This window comes from Macrotis lagotis, chromosome 8 (assembly GCF_037893015.1).
Source record: "Macrotis lagotis isolate mMagLag1 chromosome 8, bilby.v1.9.chrom.fasta, whole genome shotgun sequence".
Lineage (NCBI taxonomy): Eukaryota > Metazoa > Chordata > Mammalia > Peramelemorphia > Peramelidae > Macrotis > Macrotis lagotis.
Window position 1 is genome coordinate 180,647,559 of NC_133665.1, and position 17,947 is coordinate 180,665,505.

Sequence of the window (17,947 nt, forward strand, 5' to 3'; positions counted from 1 at the left end):
AGAACCTTAAGGCACCAATGCAAACTCATTATGATAGTGAAAAAAATTATAAAAAAACATTCATATGATCCAATGCTGATAATAATTGATATTTAAGTTTCACTTTAAGATTTCCAAACTGCTTTAACCATATTCTCTCTTATAGTCCTTACCTCTTGTGAAAGATATAATAATCCCACTAATACTTATGATAACAGCTAGCATTTTATGAGATATGCGTTTGCAAAGTACTTTATGTATATTATCTCATTTAATAGTAACAACCTTTGGAGACTGGTATTATTATTATTCCCATTTTACAGATAAGGAAACTGAGGCTGGTAGAGGTAAGTGACTTGCCAGAATCACCTAGTAAGTATCTGAGGCATACTTTGAACTCAAGTCTTTCTGACTGCAAGTCTAGAGCTCTATCCATTTATGCTACCCTAGCTGCCTTATTATTATCTTCATTTTACACCTAAGGAAATGGAGATTATATGACTTGCCTACAGTCACATAGCTAGGAAATATCAGAGTAGGAGGCTGAGTTGGAGCTGGGGTTTATACAATGCATGGCTTCTCCCTTCCTTCCCTGATGGCTTTTTAGTGAGGTAGTACTTTGGAGAGCCTCCAGTTGGACTTTATCTCCCTACTTGGCTACCGGGTCCCCTCCTCCCAAGTACTCCTTTCTCTCTCTCTCCTTCCTTCCTTCCTTCCTTCCTTCCTTAAATGTAATTGAGAAATATTTTAAAAAGTAAAGAAAAATACACTAAAAAACACAAATGAGACATCCTGGGTCAATATGCCCCAGGAAGAATCATCACATTTCCAACACTTTTGTTGGTCAGACTCCTAAGTAAAACTCGGTTGGCACATAAAAAGGTCCTGGCCTAGCTGCGATTGACAGCACTTTGTCCTGTATTTAGTCCATACTCAGATCATTGCTAGTCTTACACTAAGGTGGGTATGATTCATCTGGACTATAGAGAGACATTATGGAGGCCACAAAATCAAAAACAATTTTCTCGCCCAAAGTCAAATAGACTTGAATTAGGAGAAGCAACCAAGCAAAGGAGTTCCAAAAGGAGACTTCACTGAAGCCTGAAGGCTTTTTCTCTCTGCTTTTGGTTATTGTTGCTGTTGTGAGGTTGTGATTCCCCTTTTGCTATTTATTTTGTTTAGGATTTTTTTGTTGATTGTTGTTTTCTAGTTAGTTGAGTGAGACTGTGAGCTTGAAGTCAAATAATACCATGGGGGCAGCTAGGTGGCTCAGTAGATAGAGCACTAACCTTGGAGTCAGGAGTACCTGAGTTCAAATGTGGCCTCAGACACTTACTAATTACCTAGCTATGTGGCCTTGAGCAAGCCACTTAACCCCATTGCCATGAAAAAAAGAAAATACTAGAATCAAATAATACCATGGTGTCATATTAGTCTTAGAAAGCTTTTTTGGGCAGTTAGGTGACATGGCGGATAGAGCACTGGCCTTGGAGTCAAGAGGACAGGAGCTTGAATCCAGCTTCAGACACTGGCCACTTACTAGCTGTGTGACCTTAAGCAAGCCACTCCATCCTGATTGCCTTGCATCCAGGGTCATCTCCAATTTTCCTGATTCATATCTGGCCACTGGACCGAGATGGCTCTGGTGGAGAAAGTGAGACTGGGACTTAGCACAACACCCCCGCCCCCAAAATTCAATTCATGTGCTTATCATGGCATTATCTCCCTGATGTTGTGGTCTTCTTTGAAAATGAAGGATAAACATTATTATTAGAAAGTTCATTTGTTACATGTATAACATATCAGGTTACTCACTATCAAGGGGAGGGGGAGGGAAGTGAGAAAGGGAGAAAAAGGTGAAACTCAGAACATTACAAAAAAAAAATTTTGAAAACTTTCATGTAGTTGGAAAATAATATATTTTTTTAAAAAATGTTCATTTATTATTGCTGTCCATCTCCCAAACTCCCATCTTCTGTGTGTTATCTTTTAGGCCACTCTTGATCAAATAATTATGGAGGAGTCCAATATCCGTGATTTTATTAGCTAGTTGGTTTGCCTATAATTTTAATATTTTGGAGACTGTGTTGTTTCATGATCAGCAGCCAGATAGCAACCCTGGAAGGATATTGGGGTTAGATATGGTGGGTTTTCATTTCAAGGGCAGCTTAGAGTTATTGAAAACCCTACACTTTAATCTAACTGGAAATTGGCCCACTCTCTTCCCTTCCCTTCCCTCACCAAACAATGCTGGGCCTAGCTCTTTGTCTATCCATGGGCTCAATAAATTAGAGCTTAATAAAGTAATGGAATGTTAGGGTGCCAAAGGAAATAACAAATCTGATGACTGCAACAAAGTGGAAAGACACATATGAAAAGATGCCAAGTGAGATAGATGGAACAAGAACATTACTCTCAGCAACTGTGTAAAAAGATTATCATCCAGTGAAGACACCCCCAAAGGGTCTAGAGCTCTAAGCTAGGGCAGATATTTGGTAGAGACCCAGGGTCAAAGCACTACTGAGGGCTATCCAGCCTGCCTCTCCTGGAGGGCAAGGGCTGCTGAGATCTTTTTAAGGATGATGAAGATGATGATGATGGTGGTGGAAGTGACTGAAGGTTTATAAAGCACTTTACAAATGTTATCTCATTTAATCCTCATTACAAACTTGCAATGCAGGTACCAGTATTATTCTTATTTTACAGTTGAGGAAACTGAGGCAAACATAAGTAAAAATGACTTGACTAAGGCCATAGGGTCAGATTTGAACTCATTGTCTTCCTGACTGCAAGTCCAACACTGTTTGATGTGCCACCTTGTTGCCCCAATCTCTCTCTCTCTCTCTTTTCCCCTTTGATTCTGTGCCTCTCTCCCTCTTTGTCTTTTTGTCTCTTTCAGTCTGTCTCTCTCTTGGTCTCTGATTTCTCTTTGTCTGTCTTTCTGTCTGTCTTTCTCTGTGTCCCTCCATTTGTCTTTAAGTCTCCTTCTTTGCCTCTATCTCTATCTTTCTCTATACCTGTCTCTTTCTAAGTGTCCCTGTCTTTCTCTGTCTCTGATCTATTTCTCTGTCTGTCTCTATCTCTCTCTGTCCTCTGATTTTCTGGCTCTGTCTCTGTCTCTGTTTCTCTGTATCTCTGTCTTTCTCTCTGACTCTCTCTTTGTCTCTGCCTCTGTCTTTCATTCTATCTGACTCTGTCTATCTCTATCTTTTTTGGTCTTTCTCTGTCTCTTATCTCTTTATCTCTCTTTCTCTGTTTCTCTGACTTTCTGTCTGTCTCTTTCTCTGTCTTTCTGTCTCAGTTTCTCTGTCTTTGTTTTTCTCTAAGTCTGTGTATGTGTGTATGTCTATAAGAGGGGCTTACTAATTGTTGAATTGAATTGAAGTACATGAAAATGACCAAAAATCAATTTAATTTAACAAGAATTAATTGAACCTCTCCTGCGTGAAAAAACTGAGTTTACTTCATAAACATATTCAGGAGGTACCTACTAGGAGACAATTGGTGGGTCAGTGCTAGGCCTGGAGCCCAGAGGATGTGAGCTCAAATCCAGTCTCTGAAACTTACTGTATAACCCTGGACTAGTCACTTAACCTCTGTCCACCTGAATTCATGAAGAAGGAAATGGCAAATCAGGATCTTTGTCAAGGAAATTCCCTGGGCTGTATGGTCCACTGAGTCACATGTCTGAGCAACAAAACAAGCACCAACTATAGGCCAGACATTACAGTTAGTACAGGGGATTACAAACAGGGGCAAAAGACAGTTCCTGCCGCTAGTGGTGGAATTAACAAGAAAACTCCAAACAGGATCAGTAAGGAATAAATGATAGAGTGAAGGCACTGAAACAAAGAGGCTTTGGGGGAAACTTCTTGTAGAAGATGGGATTTTAGTTAGGACTTACAAGAAGCCAGAGAGGCCAGAAGGTGGAGATGAGAAGAGAGAACATTCCAGGTTGGGCGGACACCCCAAGAAAACTTCTGCAGTGTCTTATTCACGGAATGATCAGGAGGCTGGTGTCACTGACCTGGAAAGTATGTATTGGGGAGGAAGATGTGAGAAGACTGCCAAGGGAGAAGGAGTTAGATTAGGAAAGGCTTTGAATGGCAAGTCAAGTTTTTGGTATTTGTTTCTGGAAATGATAAAGAGCCACAGAGAGTTTACTGAATAGAGGGGTGATTTGGTCAGACATTGTTTTAGGAAAATCATTTAATTTTTTTCAAGTTTATTTAGTATTATTTTTGCTCAGTTATATGTAAAAACAATTTTTAAAAGGACAATCACTTTAGTGACTGAATGGAGGATGGAGACCTAGAGAGGGTCATTGCAATAATCTAAGCATTAGGTGTCAGAGGCAGGGAGGGGACGCATATGAGAGATGTTGAAAAGGTGAAATCGTCAGGACTTGGCAAAAGCTTGGATATATGGGGAGTGGGGAGGTAATGAGGAGTGCAGGATAACTCCTAGGTTGGGAGTTTGAGGGATTGTGATAATGGTGTTACTCTCAACAGTAATGGGGAAAGATAGAAAGAGAGGGAAGGGTTCATAGGAAAAAAAATAATGATTTCAGTTTTGGACATATTGAGTTTAAGACATCTTCTGAACATCCAGTTTTGAGATGCTGGATTTGGACATCAGATTGGATAGGGGGATTTGCAAATCATCCATATGGAGATAGTAATTAAATCCATGGGAACTGAAGAAATCACCAAGTGAACTAATATAGAGGGAAAAAGAGAAGAGGACCCAGGACAGAAAGAATGATCTGGATGAGGATCCAGCAAAAGAAACTGAGAAGGAGAGATCAGAGAGATATCCCAAAAACCTAGAGAGAAGAGAGTAGCAAAGCAGATCAGCAGGGTCAAAGTCTGTAAGAGGTCAAGGAGAATAAGACATAGAAAAGGTCATTGGATCTGGCAACTAAGAGATCATTAGTAACTTTGAAAAGAGCAGTTTCTGTGGAATGATAAGGTCAGAATCTGGATTGTAAGGAGTCAATGACAGAGAAAGGAGAGAAGTGGAGGTACCTATTGCATATGATGACCTTTTTGAGGTAAAAGTTTTTTGAGGATGGTGGACATATGGACATATATGAAGACAGTAGGGAATAATCCAGTACACACACACACACACACACACACACACACACAGAGAGAGAGAGAGAGAGAGAGAGAGAGAGAGAGAGAGAGAGAGAGAATAGATGAGAATGTAGGATAACAGAAGGGACAATGTGTTGGAGGAAACAGGATGGAATAGGATCATTTGAATAAGTAGTTAACCTTGCTAAGGAATAATACCACTTTATGGTTATTTTTGCTACCTTCACTCAGCAACATTTATGTAAGCATTAAGATGGTAAATGGTTGAAAGTGATCTAAAGCTGGGGCTTGGTTGGGCATAGTTGGTGATATGATAAGGGGGACTAAGGATTCAAGTGTGGAACTGAATCAGTTCATCAAGAGGACAAGATGACGAGAAGAGCAGAGAGTGGTTGATTCAAGAGAAATGTCATGGGAAGGATTTTTGTAAATAGATTTTTATGAGAATATTGTTGTTCAATCTTCATTCCCAAAGAGACCAATGGCATCATGACAGTGATATCTTGACTTTTGAGGGAATTAGATTTACATGCAAAGTTGCACAAATCTTCAGAGGGGTTTTATAAGGGAAGGTTTAGGGAGAGGTGAAAAGCTAATAGATTATGGTCAAGTAAGGGGACTTTAGAATTATGGAACATGAAGGTGGTACAGTTATGGGTGATGGCAAAACCAAAAGTTGAACATCATTGTGAGTGGCTAAAGTGCATGGAGAAGTGGGTCATGGAAAATGAGTAGGCTGAGAACTAAGTGCTTTAGGGGGTTTGAGGGAGAGTCTATGGGTATGTTAGAGTCTTCTTTTTGAAGGTAGAAGCTAGATTATAGAAAAAATGTAAGCATGTATGGAACTCACTGAGGAAGGAAGAGGAGAGATCTTTAAATCTGCAGACAACAGCTACTAGAATATTGATTATATAATAGAGATGAATAACATGAAGTTCAAAGGAGGGGAGGTTGACAGAAATAATGGGGAGAACCTTGAAGTGGCAGTGGGGAACAAGGAGTATCCCAGCTCCCCATCTCAACCAATGCATAGAGGTGTATGAGCAGCCTGGACTGGAAGGGGTTGTCAGTGAGGCTGGTCATTAGGAGGGAGCCAAGTTTCTGTGATATCTAAAATCTAGAAGAAGTGGGAGGGGAAAGGATCAAGGAAGAAAGGAAGTTTGTTGCCTATGTGGAGTTTCCTTAAAACTTTGGGGTGGGAGGGAATGAGGGCGAGGAATGAATTTGGATGATGACAGAGTTCAGAATCATGGCTATAAGGCCAGACTTCAATTCAGGAAGGCGGGGATTCTTCATATTATCTCTGGCAACAATCCCTCTATATTCCCAAACAGCTCTTTAAAAGGATGAATTATATGAAGGCATTTAGGCACAATGGTTAGTTACTCCTGGAGTCAGGAGTACCTGAGTTCAAATCTCCCCTCAGACACTTGACACTTATTATCTGGGTGATCCTGGTTAAGTCACTTAACCCCAAAATTAAAAAGAAATAAAATTATGCAATATGGAAACACAGCAGATCTGTATCAGGGACAGAAGCATCTACATTCTTTAAATCATACTAGGAAAGTAAACACATGAAGGAAAAAAGCCTAATAATGAGGCCCTGTGGTAGGCACTCTGAGTATAAAGGGAAAAGTTTACTTATTAAGTATGTCCCGTATGCTAGATCCTGAGTTGTGCTACCGAGATACAAAGAAAGGCGAGGTTTGAGAGCATATGTATCAAAAGATATTATTATTTTAATAAATCACAGAGTAAGTATTCCAAATCTGAGTCAATTGGTGAAATATTTATCCCTTATTTGATATTAGGCATATTAGGAGCTGGAGATTCAGACTCATGGTCAGTTCAATGACACAAGTGTCATGAAGCACACTGCCCATGCGCAGAAGAGAGCAAACTTTTCCATTGGAGAGATGGCCAGTTTTGAAGCCACAAAGGCCAGTTACATGATCCTGGGCAAGTTACTCTATTTCTCAGTGGCCTAAGCAATTCCAAAAGGCCCTCAGGGGAAGGGCAGGGTGTTCATCATCAAAGTGTTGAAATCACAGGTTTAGTGAAAGAAATCCATTTGCTTAACAATAATCAAGGACCGAAGATCCACAGAGGGGCAGACCAAGGATATAGGTGTGCTTAGGACTGATAGTGAGCCAGTCTTTCTCAATGTGTCAAAACTCCTAGAAGAAAGCCCAAGCTGGGTGAGCCAGAGTAATTCTTTTCTCCTCCCCTCCATCTCTGCTTTGCTGGTAAGACTCAACTCAAGGGCAACATCCTAAGGGAGGCCTTTTTTTTCTTGTCCCAAATTTCTAGTGCTTACCTGACTCACATCACCTTTCATCTGTGTATCTTGTTAATCTTCCCACTAGACTGGTAGCCTCTTGAGGGCAGACATGGTTTTGGTCTTTCTTTGTGTCCTTAGAGCAATCATCTAAAACAGGGTAGAGATTTGCCTGCTTACAGACTAAGAGGAATGTCACTTGGAAGCTCGGGCAGTTGTAAGGATTATAGAAAAAAGAACAAACAAAAAAAAAGTTCAGTTGACAAGAGAAGATTAGCAATAAAAATATGGCAGATGAGAAATCAAATGCTAAGTGTTTTGCTGTATTGAGAAGAGTGCAGAGGCACATGGTCCTGGACTCGCCCAGTGAGCCCACAATTGGTTGATTATGGGGGTACTTCATTTAGGGGAGACATTGATGAGCTCAGGAACTCCTAGAGAAGGAAGCTCAAGCTGGTGAAGTGCCTGGTGTTTTCATCATGGGACAATCTGTAGAAGGCATTGTACAAGCTATGTTTAGAGAAGAGAAAGTTTGGTGGGACTTGAGGATTGGCTTCATGCTTCTAAGGGTCTCTCTTAGGGAAGGGGGGGTAGTTTGTGTGCTTCCAGGGCTTAGAAACAGAGCAAAGTATGGAAGTGGCAGACTAGGGTTTGAGGTCAGGACCACTTTGCCAGCTAAGCCTAGGAGTGATCTCCAAAAAGAAGGGGCAGTCCCTGAAAGTGGTGGGTTCCTCTTCACTGGGTGTCTTTGGGCTAAAACTGAATGATCATCTGTGGAGTCTGTTTGTTGAGGACATCCCTCTGGGCCAAATGGGTATCCATGGCCTCCAAGTTCCCTTCCAAGTTGAACATCCTTTTGATTAATATTTCTTTGTTCCTTTTTATTATAAGACAAATGTGATTCCTAATTAAAGTGCCAGACAGAGCACCACTGTAAAGCCACTAAAAACGCTGGGAAATTGAGAGATGGTGCTAGAGATTAATGAATCGATCTATAAAAATGTCACCCTATTCATTAATATTCTTTCACTGATCTGCAAGGGAAACTTAAAATTTTGGAGTATATACCATCACCTCTGGAGCTGCAGTTGTTATCTCTGCAATTATTGAAGGGGTAGGAATAGAGACAGGAACAGGGCTTGTGATATGGGAAACAATCAGTGAGAACAAATTCAAATAAAGGTTTGAATTTGACTTGAGTCAAAGGATTATAAATTCTGATTTGCATGGGACCTGGGAGACTACTGAAGCCAATGCCTTCATTTTAGAGATGAAGAAGTCAAACCCATAAAGGTTAAGTGACTTACTCAACGTCACACAGCTAGTTAAGTGTCCAAGGCTGGAATATGAACCCAAGTCTTCTGTATCATACTTCCATCAAAATGGATAGGATCTAGATCTGTGATTTCAATGCCACAGGGAAATCCTGGGTAAAGAAATGCCTTCTACCAATGGATCAGCATTTTAAAATAATGATAATAATAATTAATAATAAGTTGCTTAGAGCACTGAGTGCCCAGAATGACAGAGCCAGTACTGTTAGAAGTAGAGCTAGAATCCAGATCTAGAAAACTTGCTCTCTTTTTCCAAAGTCAGTTTTACAGCCATTATTACTTTCTAACTGATCCTTGGGGGGAAATGGTCAAAATTCTTTTCTTCCTTCCCTTCTCTTCTTCCTTCTCTTCCCCTCCTTTCTCCTCTCCCCTTCCCTCCTGTCCTCTCCTGTCCTCTCCTCCCCTCCCTTCCCCTCCCCTCCCCTCCCCTCTTCTCTCCTCCCTCTTCCTCTCCTCTCTGCCAAGGGTTCAAGGATCATCTCTACACAGCAGATGTTCAGATCTTTTGGTCCAGTGCCGCCTTCTCTCCTGCTCTCCTTTCTTGTATCTCTAAATTCAATGTCTACTGAATATCTGGAACTGGATGTCCCATAGACATCCTGACTTCAACTTGTTCAAAACTGAACTCTTTATCTTTTCTCCCGATTATTTGAGGACTGACCAAATGAGTTGTGGTTGAATCATTTTCTTCCCCAAAGAATGAAATGTGGTATGCTTATGACAGATAAGCTAATGACAATGGGGCATGACACCAGAGGGATAATCCTGGGTACCTGGGAAGATGGCAGGGCCCTGGAAAAAGTTTTCTTGATGAAAAAAGTTGCTCTCAATATTTTGTAAACTTGGGTCCCACTTGTCTACCCTTCACTAATGATTTTCATTTTCCAGTTTAATGAAATCATGTCACAAACATACCACAGTTGGTTCTTTGGGGAAGAAAACCATTCAAGATTGAATGCAGAGAATTTAATCCCCTTTGCTGTCTTGTAGATATGGCCAGCCGAGGATTAGCTAAGGCGGCATGAAGAAGTTTATTCTACCAGAACCTATTTTCAACTTCAATGAAGTGAAATTAATTTTTCTCTGAGTTTTAGATCTAAAGTATCAAAATACCAAACTTGGTATCTGTTTAACACTTTTGCAAGGGCAGAGTTTAAATAACTATGGAGCTTTGTAGAACACTCAGTACATATAAAATATATAGGGGTAGTCTAATGTAGACCTTGATGTCATTTTTTGAGTGCAGATAAGCCTGTCTTTTAAATTTCCCTGTTTCTTTTGAGTGTGCCACGATTCTTACTGCCACTGAGTTCCTAGATATAAATCTGGGTGTCATCTTGGACTTTTTCACTGTCCCCTTCTCCTGGGGTATATGGGGTATTCAGGGAGGAATAGCAGAAGAAGAGAGGAGAGAAGAGGAGGAGAGAGGAGGGGAGGGGAGGGGAAGACAGAACTAGCAGGACTTCTTTGTATGAGGACTTGTTGAGTCTTCTTCTTCCTTTGGTGTCCACCTGCCACTCATATCTCCCCTATGTCTCTAAAAACTATAGTTTGAGCAGGAGCCACCTTCAGGTAGAACTGTTTTGGTTTAAATTGGGCTGAGAGTAAACTCAAATCTGTCAGTGAGTTAGAAGGGTATCTAACTCATGCATGTGACGACTTCCCCAGTAGAATGAGTAGATGAGACCAATTTATTATAACATGAAAGTGCCATGAAGGTAGCTCAAACAGATGCTTTGGAGACCTTAGAGTTTGGCCAGACATTAAAGATGCCAAGGTTCTACATTGTGATCTGGACCCTAGCCAATCATCTTTATTTTTCTCTTGTCCAAGACATGAATCTGGGAGAAAAAGTGAGTTCATGACTGTGGACAACTTGGCCTCACTTAAATCCAGTCCATACACAAATCAAGACATTGAATATCCTCTTCAAAAAAATAAAGGATGAACATCATCCCTCTCTAGTTTGGAACATCCTTTTTCCTTACCCCCATCTGTTTGTTTTCCTGTCTTCCTCCAAGATTCAGCTCAAATAATCCTCTCTGTTGGAGCCTTTTCCTGGTCCTCGAGTTGCTCTATTCTCCCCTCTCAGACTGGAAAGGCTTGGAGGTCATAGGAATTTAGGAACAGGTGGGGTCAGGAGCTCAAGGCACAGTCCAAGGATCTGAAAGGACTTATTCCTCGTTATTGAGGCTCTCCAGAATGAGTATTCTAGCCTTTCTCCAATCTCTTGAATCTTAGTGTCTTCCTTCCTAGGTTCTCCCTCTTAAGTTCTCTGGAGGAGAAAGTGAGCCTGGCAGCTTTGCAGAGCCCTCCCTCACTTAAATACGATCCCCTTGCATGCCATAGCACAACTTCCTTGATGTCATGGTCCTCTTGGAGAACAATGGCCAAACAATAGTAACAGTCCTGTACTTACCTTGTCTGTCCAAAGCTGTTTGCATGGTATCATTTCCATTAGAGTTGAAGTTCCTTGAGGTCCTGCTTTGTATCCTTAGATCTTAGCACAATGTCTGGCCATAGTAAGTGCCTAATGAATGCTGGGTGACTTGACCTGATGGATGTTTGGACAATAGAGATTAATGAAAACTGTGTCTGAGGCCTGGAGAGGATGTTGTCCAGAGCTGAGATCTTAGCTTGAGGGAATCATAGAGTTTTTGAGGGACTGACCTAGTCATGAAAATATTGACAGAACTCAGGGTAAGTGAACATCTCCTTCCTAGGGGAGATTTAGGGTGATTTGTTTTTTTTTTTTTTTAAGATAAAGTGAAACCTAAAGGAGGAAATTCCTTCCTTCTACCAGTGAGGGTCAGCAGCTATTGCCTAAAAGCTTCAGTGACTTGGTCTGGTTTGCTATTATTCAGTCTTTTCAACTGTGTTTAACTCTTTGTTTCTTTATTTTGGTTTTTCTTAGTAGAGATACTGAAGTGGTTTGCCATTTTCTTCTAAAACTCATTTTACAGATGAGGAAACCGAGGCTAACAGGGTGAAGGGTCACACAGTTAAGAAGTAACTTAGGCTGCACTTGAACCAGGTCTTCCCTACTTCAAGACCAGCACTTGGTCTATTAGGACATGCTGCTTCTGTAATATTGTTCCTGAAGAAATGCCTTCTGAATTTTATGAAAAGAGCTTTGTAAATAGTTAAAAGGCTGGGCTTAGCTTCCTCCTTCTATTTATTACCTAGTTGACCTAAAAAAGTAATTAATCTCTTTGAGCCTTAGTTTTCTCCTCAGTAAATCAGTTAATCAATCAACAACCAAACCTTTAATAAGTCCTTACTACTTGCCAGAAAATCTATTATGAGCTAGGGATAGGAAAAAAGGTAAAACCAGTCCTTACCCTCAAGGAGTTCATGGTCTAAAGGAGGAGATGGGGAAGACAACAAACAGAGAGCACACAAGACATGTATAGAGAAGCCAGAACAGATTTGGAAAGGGGAAGGTGTGCTTAGCATGGATAGAAGAAAGAAAGCATTCCTGTAGAAGGTAAAATTAAGTTGAGTCTTGAAGAAAGCCAGGTAAAAGTGAGCAGACAACATTCCAGGTATAGGGGACAATGAATGGGAAGGTACTGGGACAGAGTTGGACTATTGTGTACAGAGAACATAGGAAAGGGAGGAAAGTTTGACTGGATCTTAGAGTGTGGAAAGGTAGAGGGGAGGAGTGCAAGAAAAATGGAAAGGTAGAAAGGGACCAGGTTATAAAGACGTTGAAATGTCAAACAAAGCGTTTTCTATTTTATTTAGGGAATAGGGAATTCTTGACACGATTGGATGTGCAGTTAAAGAAAACCATTTTAGCAACAGAGGGGGCTAGATTGCAAAAGTCAAAGACTTGAGGCAGGTAGAACAATTAGAAGGAACTGGCAAGAATCCAGGTGAGAGATGATAAAGTCCAGAGCTAGAGAGGCAGAAGGTGTATGGGTGGAAAGAAGAGAAGTATATATCTTAGAGATGTGAAGGTTAAAAAAAACCAGATGTGGAGTGAGAAAGAGGGAGGAGCTGAACCCAACATATTTGTTGCAAGTCTGGTTGCCTGGAAGTGTTTCCTTACTAGTCACAGGGAGTTTGGAAGAGGGGAAGGTTTAGAGAGAAAAGAAAATCCTTCTTCTGGAGACATGTTGGCTTTGAGATGCCTGTAGAAGGACACCAAGTTCAAAGTGTCTAAAAGGCAGCTGGTGATTCAGAACCAGACAGAGGTTATACATAGAGACAAAAGAATTATCTGCAAAAGTGAGCATCTGCTAATTGTGAGATGGATTTAGAGATGAGAGAAGGGGTCTTGGAGGGGGAGAGGGGAGAGTATCACAGGACCTGAGTCAAAGGCTTCTAAGCCCCCACCTGTGCTACCTTGTCCAAGACCTAGACCAACCCCTTGGAGAGCCAGAACCAGAATGAAGAGTCACCCAGAGGAAACACATGGGAGGAGATGGGGGAGGACCAAGACAGGATCATTAGGTGTGGCAGTTAAGTGGTCTTTGGTAACAGAAAGACAGACAGACAGACAGAAAACAGAGAAATGGACAGAGACAGAGAAAAGAGACAGAAAGACAGACAGAATCAGACAGATGAAGAGAAACAGAAAAACACTTTTAAGCTGTATAGTGAAGTTGGAAGTCAGATTGTAGAGAGGTTTAGTAGAGAGTTATGGCATGTATAACCTATACCTGATGGTTTGTTGTTCTACAGACAGAGACAGAGAGAAAGAGAGAGAGAGAGAGAGAGAGAGAGAGAGAGAGAGAGAGAGAGAAACAAAAAGACAGATACAAACAAGAGACAGAGACACAGAGACAGAGAGACAGAGATAGTCATAAAGGCAGAAAAAGAGACACAGGGAGATAGAAATAGAGACAGGACAGAGAGTGACAGAAGGACAGAGAAAGACAGAGATAGACACTGAGACAGAGATAGAGACAGATGCAGAGAGACAGACAGAGACAGAATGAGTCAGAGAGACAGAGAAAAGAGAAAGATAGAGACAGAAAGACAAACAGAAAGAGAAAGATAGAAAAAATGAACAGAGATGGACAGAGACAGAAAAAGAGACAGAAAGAGAGAAAGGCAGAGAGGGACAGACAAATAAAAAATGACAAAGAGAGATGGACAAATACAGAGAAACAGAAACAGAGAGACATACAGAGAGAGATAGACATAGGAAAAGACAGACAGACAGAAATGGAGAGACAGAAAGAAAAAGAACGAGAGAGATAGAGCCAAATAGGCAGAAACAGACATTGAGAGAAACAGAGAAATAAGAGAGACAGACAGACAGAAAATAAAGAGACACAGAGAGACAGAGACAGGGAGATAAACAGAAAGAGACAGAGAAGCAAAGGGAGATAGAGAGATGGTCTGAGATAAAGGAAGATCTGAGTTCAAATCCCATATCAAACACTTAATAGTGTGTGACCCTGGGCAAGTCACATAACCCACTGCCTTACAAAAACCAAAAAGGCAAAAAAGACAAAAAAGAAATAGAGACCAACAGAGACAGACACAGAAAAAGACAGAGATGGAGAGACAGAATGAGACAGTGACAACCATAAACAGAGAGACACAGAAAGAAACAAAGACGGAGAAAAAGAGAATCAGAGAGAAACAATTAGAGACAGACAGACAGTGAGACAGAAACAGAGAGATAAAGACAGAGATATTAAGTCAAAGCAAGACAGAGACAGAGAAAGACAGACAGAGATACACACACAGAGACAGAGACAGAGAGAGAGAGAGAGACAGAGACAGAGAGAAACAAAAAGATGGATACAAACAAAAAGACATAGAAAGAGATATAGAGAAAAAGAAAAAAATAGAGACAGAGACAAAGAGACAGAGAAATAGAGACAGCCAGCCAGAGAGAGACAGAGACAAAGGGAAAAATAGTGACATAGAGTCAGACTGAGAGACAGAGACAGACAGAAAGAGGGGGAAAAAAAGACAAAAACAGTCAGAAAGACATACAAAGAGATAGACAGGGAGAGACAGAGACAGAGATATAAAGAGACAAAAAGAGAGACAGAGAGACAAGCAGAGAGAGGGAGAAACAGAACCAGAGAGACAGAGAGAAACTAGTGGAAATAGAGACAGTCAGAAAAATACAGACAAAGAGAGACACAAACAGAGACACACAGAAAAAGATAGAAACAGAAACAAAGGCAGAAACAAAGACAGAAGACAAAGAGAAAGTCAGAAAAATGGAGACAGAGACAAATAGAAACAGAGTCAGACAAAAAGACACAGAGACAGAGACAAAGAGAGAAACAAAAGAGACAGAGATGGACAGAGTCAGAGAAACAGAGAGAGAGAGAGAGACTGAGAGACATAGAGAGATAGAGAGAGACAAGACATAGACACTGAAAAAGCCAGAGATGGAGAGACACAGACAGAAAGCGAGACAGAGATGGAGGGCCAGAGAGAATGAGACAGAGACAGACAGGCATAGAAAGAGACACAGAGAAACAGAAACAGAGAGATAGAAAGAGAGACAGAGACAGAGACAGAACGAAAGACAGACAAAGAGAGTCAGAAAGGGAGAGACAGAGAGATAGGCAGACACAGACAGACAGACAGAGACAGAGACAGACAGAATCAGACAGAGAGAGACACAGGGAGAAACAGAAACTGAGAGACAGGCAGAGACACAAAGACAGTAAGACAGACATGGAAAGATACAGAGACACAGGAAAAGACAGAGATAGAGAGAGAAAGAGAGAGAGAGAAAAACAGAGAGAGACTAAGACAAAGACACAGAGAGACAGAGACAGAGTCAGAAAGAGAGACAATCAGAAAAATACACAGAGATAGACAGTCAGCCATAGAGACAGACAGGAAGACAGAAAGCTAAAGAGATGGAGAAACAAAAGGGGGATAGAGAGATGAACAGAGACAGAAATAGACAGAAAGATACAGATACACACACTGAAAAAAGAGAGACAAACAGAGAGATGGAGATGGAGAGAGAAAGAGACAGATGGAGAAAGTGAGACAGAGACAGACAGACACAGAAAGAAATAGGCACAGAGAAACAGGAACAGAGAGTAAGAGACAAAGAGAGAGTGAAATAGAATGAAAGACAGCAGAGACGCAAAGAGAGATAAAGATAGAAAGATATTCCGAGAGACAGGAACAGAAACAGACACAAGCAGAGAGAGACAGTCAATGAAATAGAAACAGAAAACACAGCGAGATAAAGAAATAGAGACAGACAAAGAGACAGAGACAGACACACATAGAAATAAAGACAGACAGAAACAGAAATAAAGACAGACAGAAACTAAGACAGACAGAGAGAGAGAGAGAGAGAGAGAGAGAGAGAGAGAGAGAGAGAGGAGAAAAGAGAAACAGTAAGAGAGACAGAGAGAGATATCAAATAAGAGCCGAGAGACAACGAGAGGGAGAGAGGAGGATCAACTTGCTGGAGAAGATGAAGGGGGCAATAAAACATGCAGAGATGGGGCAGGAGAAGGAGGGATAGAATTTGGAACTCAAAACTTTGAAAAAGAATGTAAATTGTTTTTACATATAATTGTGGGAAAAATAATATTTTTTAAAAAAAAGAAGAGAGTGACAGGAGAAAAAGTCGAAACCCCTGTTGCATGTGCAATGACTAAGGTTCCTTTAAGTCCCCACCAGAATCCCATCTTCTGGAGGAAGCCTTTCCCAACCCCTCTTAATTCTAGGGTCTTCCCTCTGTTCATTATCTCCTATTTATCCTGTCTACAATTTGCTTTGTATATATTTGTTTGCATGTTGTCTCTCCCATTAGATAGTAAACTGTAAATTGGTGGGGGGTTTTTTTGGTCTTGCTTCTTTTTCGCATTCCCAACTCTTAGCACAGTGTCTGGCACATAGTAAGTATTTAAATCAATGCTGATTGATTGATTGAAATAGAAGGCAAAATAGTTGGAGCAAGTAAGGATGGGGTAACATGGGGGTGTTTGTAGGTGGCAGAAAAAAAGTCCATAGGAAAGATCTGTGTGTGTGTGTGTGTGTGTGTGTGTTTGTGCGCGCGCGTGTGTGTGTGCATGCATGTGTGTGTGTGTGTGTGTGTGTGTGTATGTGTTTAGGAGAGACAGAGAGAGAAAAAAAATTGAGAGAAAGAAACAGAGATAGAGATAGAGATAGAAAAGACAGAAACTGAGAGACAAAGAGAAAGATTCAGGCACAGGCACAGGCACACACACACACACACACACACACACACACACAGAAGAGGGGGACAATTTGCTGCAGAAGATGAGATGGGATGGGAATACATGTGGAGAGCTTAGCCTTGGCAAGGAGAAAGGTCACCTCCTCATCTGAGACTTGGGTGAAGGGGGGCAGTGGGGGATGCCTACATAATGTAAGATGGGGAGAAGGGGAGACAGGGGAGGTCTTGAAACTTGGTCTCAGAGTTTTCATTAAACTGGGATGAGTCATATGAGGTGAGGGCCTCAGCTGGGAGACTGAGGGGAACGGTTGCCATGGAAACCTCAGACGAGACAGCAATGTTCCGAACAGCTTCTGAGAGGGGAGAGTGAATCAATTAAGGAGAAATAGAATGTTTTCCGAGCTGCAGTAAGGGCTTAGGTGAGAATAGATAACGAAATTTTGCAGTGGACCCAATCAACAGGATTTCATAATGTCTTCCATTTCTATTCATCAACACATGAATAGGAGTGAAGGTGGGGGGGGGAAGAGATGATTAATCCAGGTTTGGGGAACTAGGCAGCCTGAGGTACTTAGGACATTCTTTGAGGGACCATCCATATGTTTATTGAAGTCCTTTATGTGCGGCAGACCTTCTATCATATTCCTTGCTATCCTTAGGGAGGGAGGCAGAAAAATTTGGAACTCAAAATCTTGGAAAAAAATGAATATTGAAAACTATTCTTTACATGGAATTGGAAAAAAAAATATAAAAGTCAAAAAAAAGAAAGAAATCATTTATGTGAGAGGGAGAGATGGCCATGACAAAACGGCTGTGAGCTAAGCACTAGATTCACTAAGGGGAAAAGGAAGGAGAATATCCCAGGCTGAGGGGGTTCCATGGATAATAACTATGGGTATCAGCTCAACAAAAACCAAAACAACAATCTGCTTTGGGTGATACATTTGGATCATGTTAATCTGTGTGTGTGTGTGTGGGGGGGGGGGGGAGATAACAGAGTGATGGTGGTGGAGTAAGAGCCGGGCGGACAAAGGGAAGCAAAGGATACTCTGACTTGTCTTCCATGTCTGTCTCTGACTATATCACTGTCCCTGTGTCTCTCTAT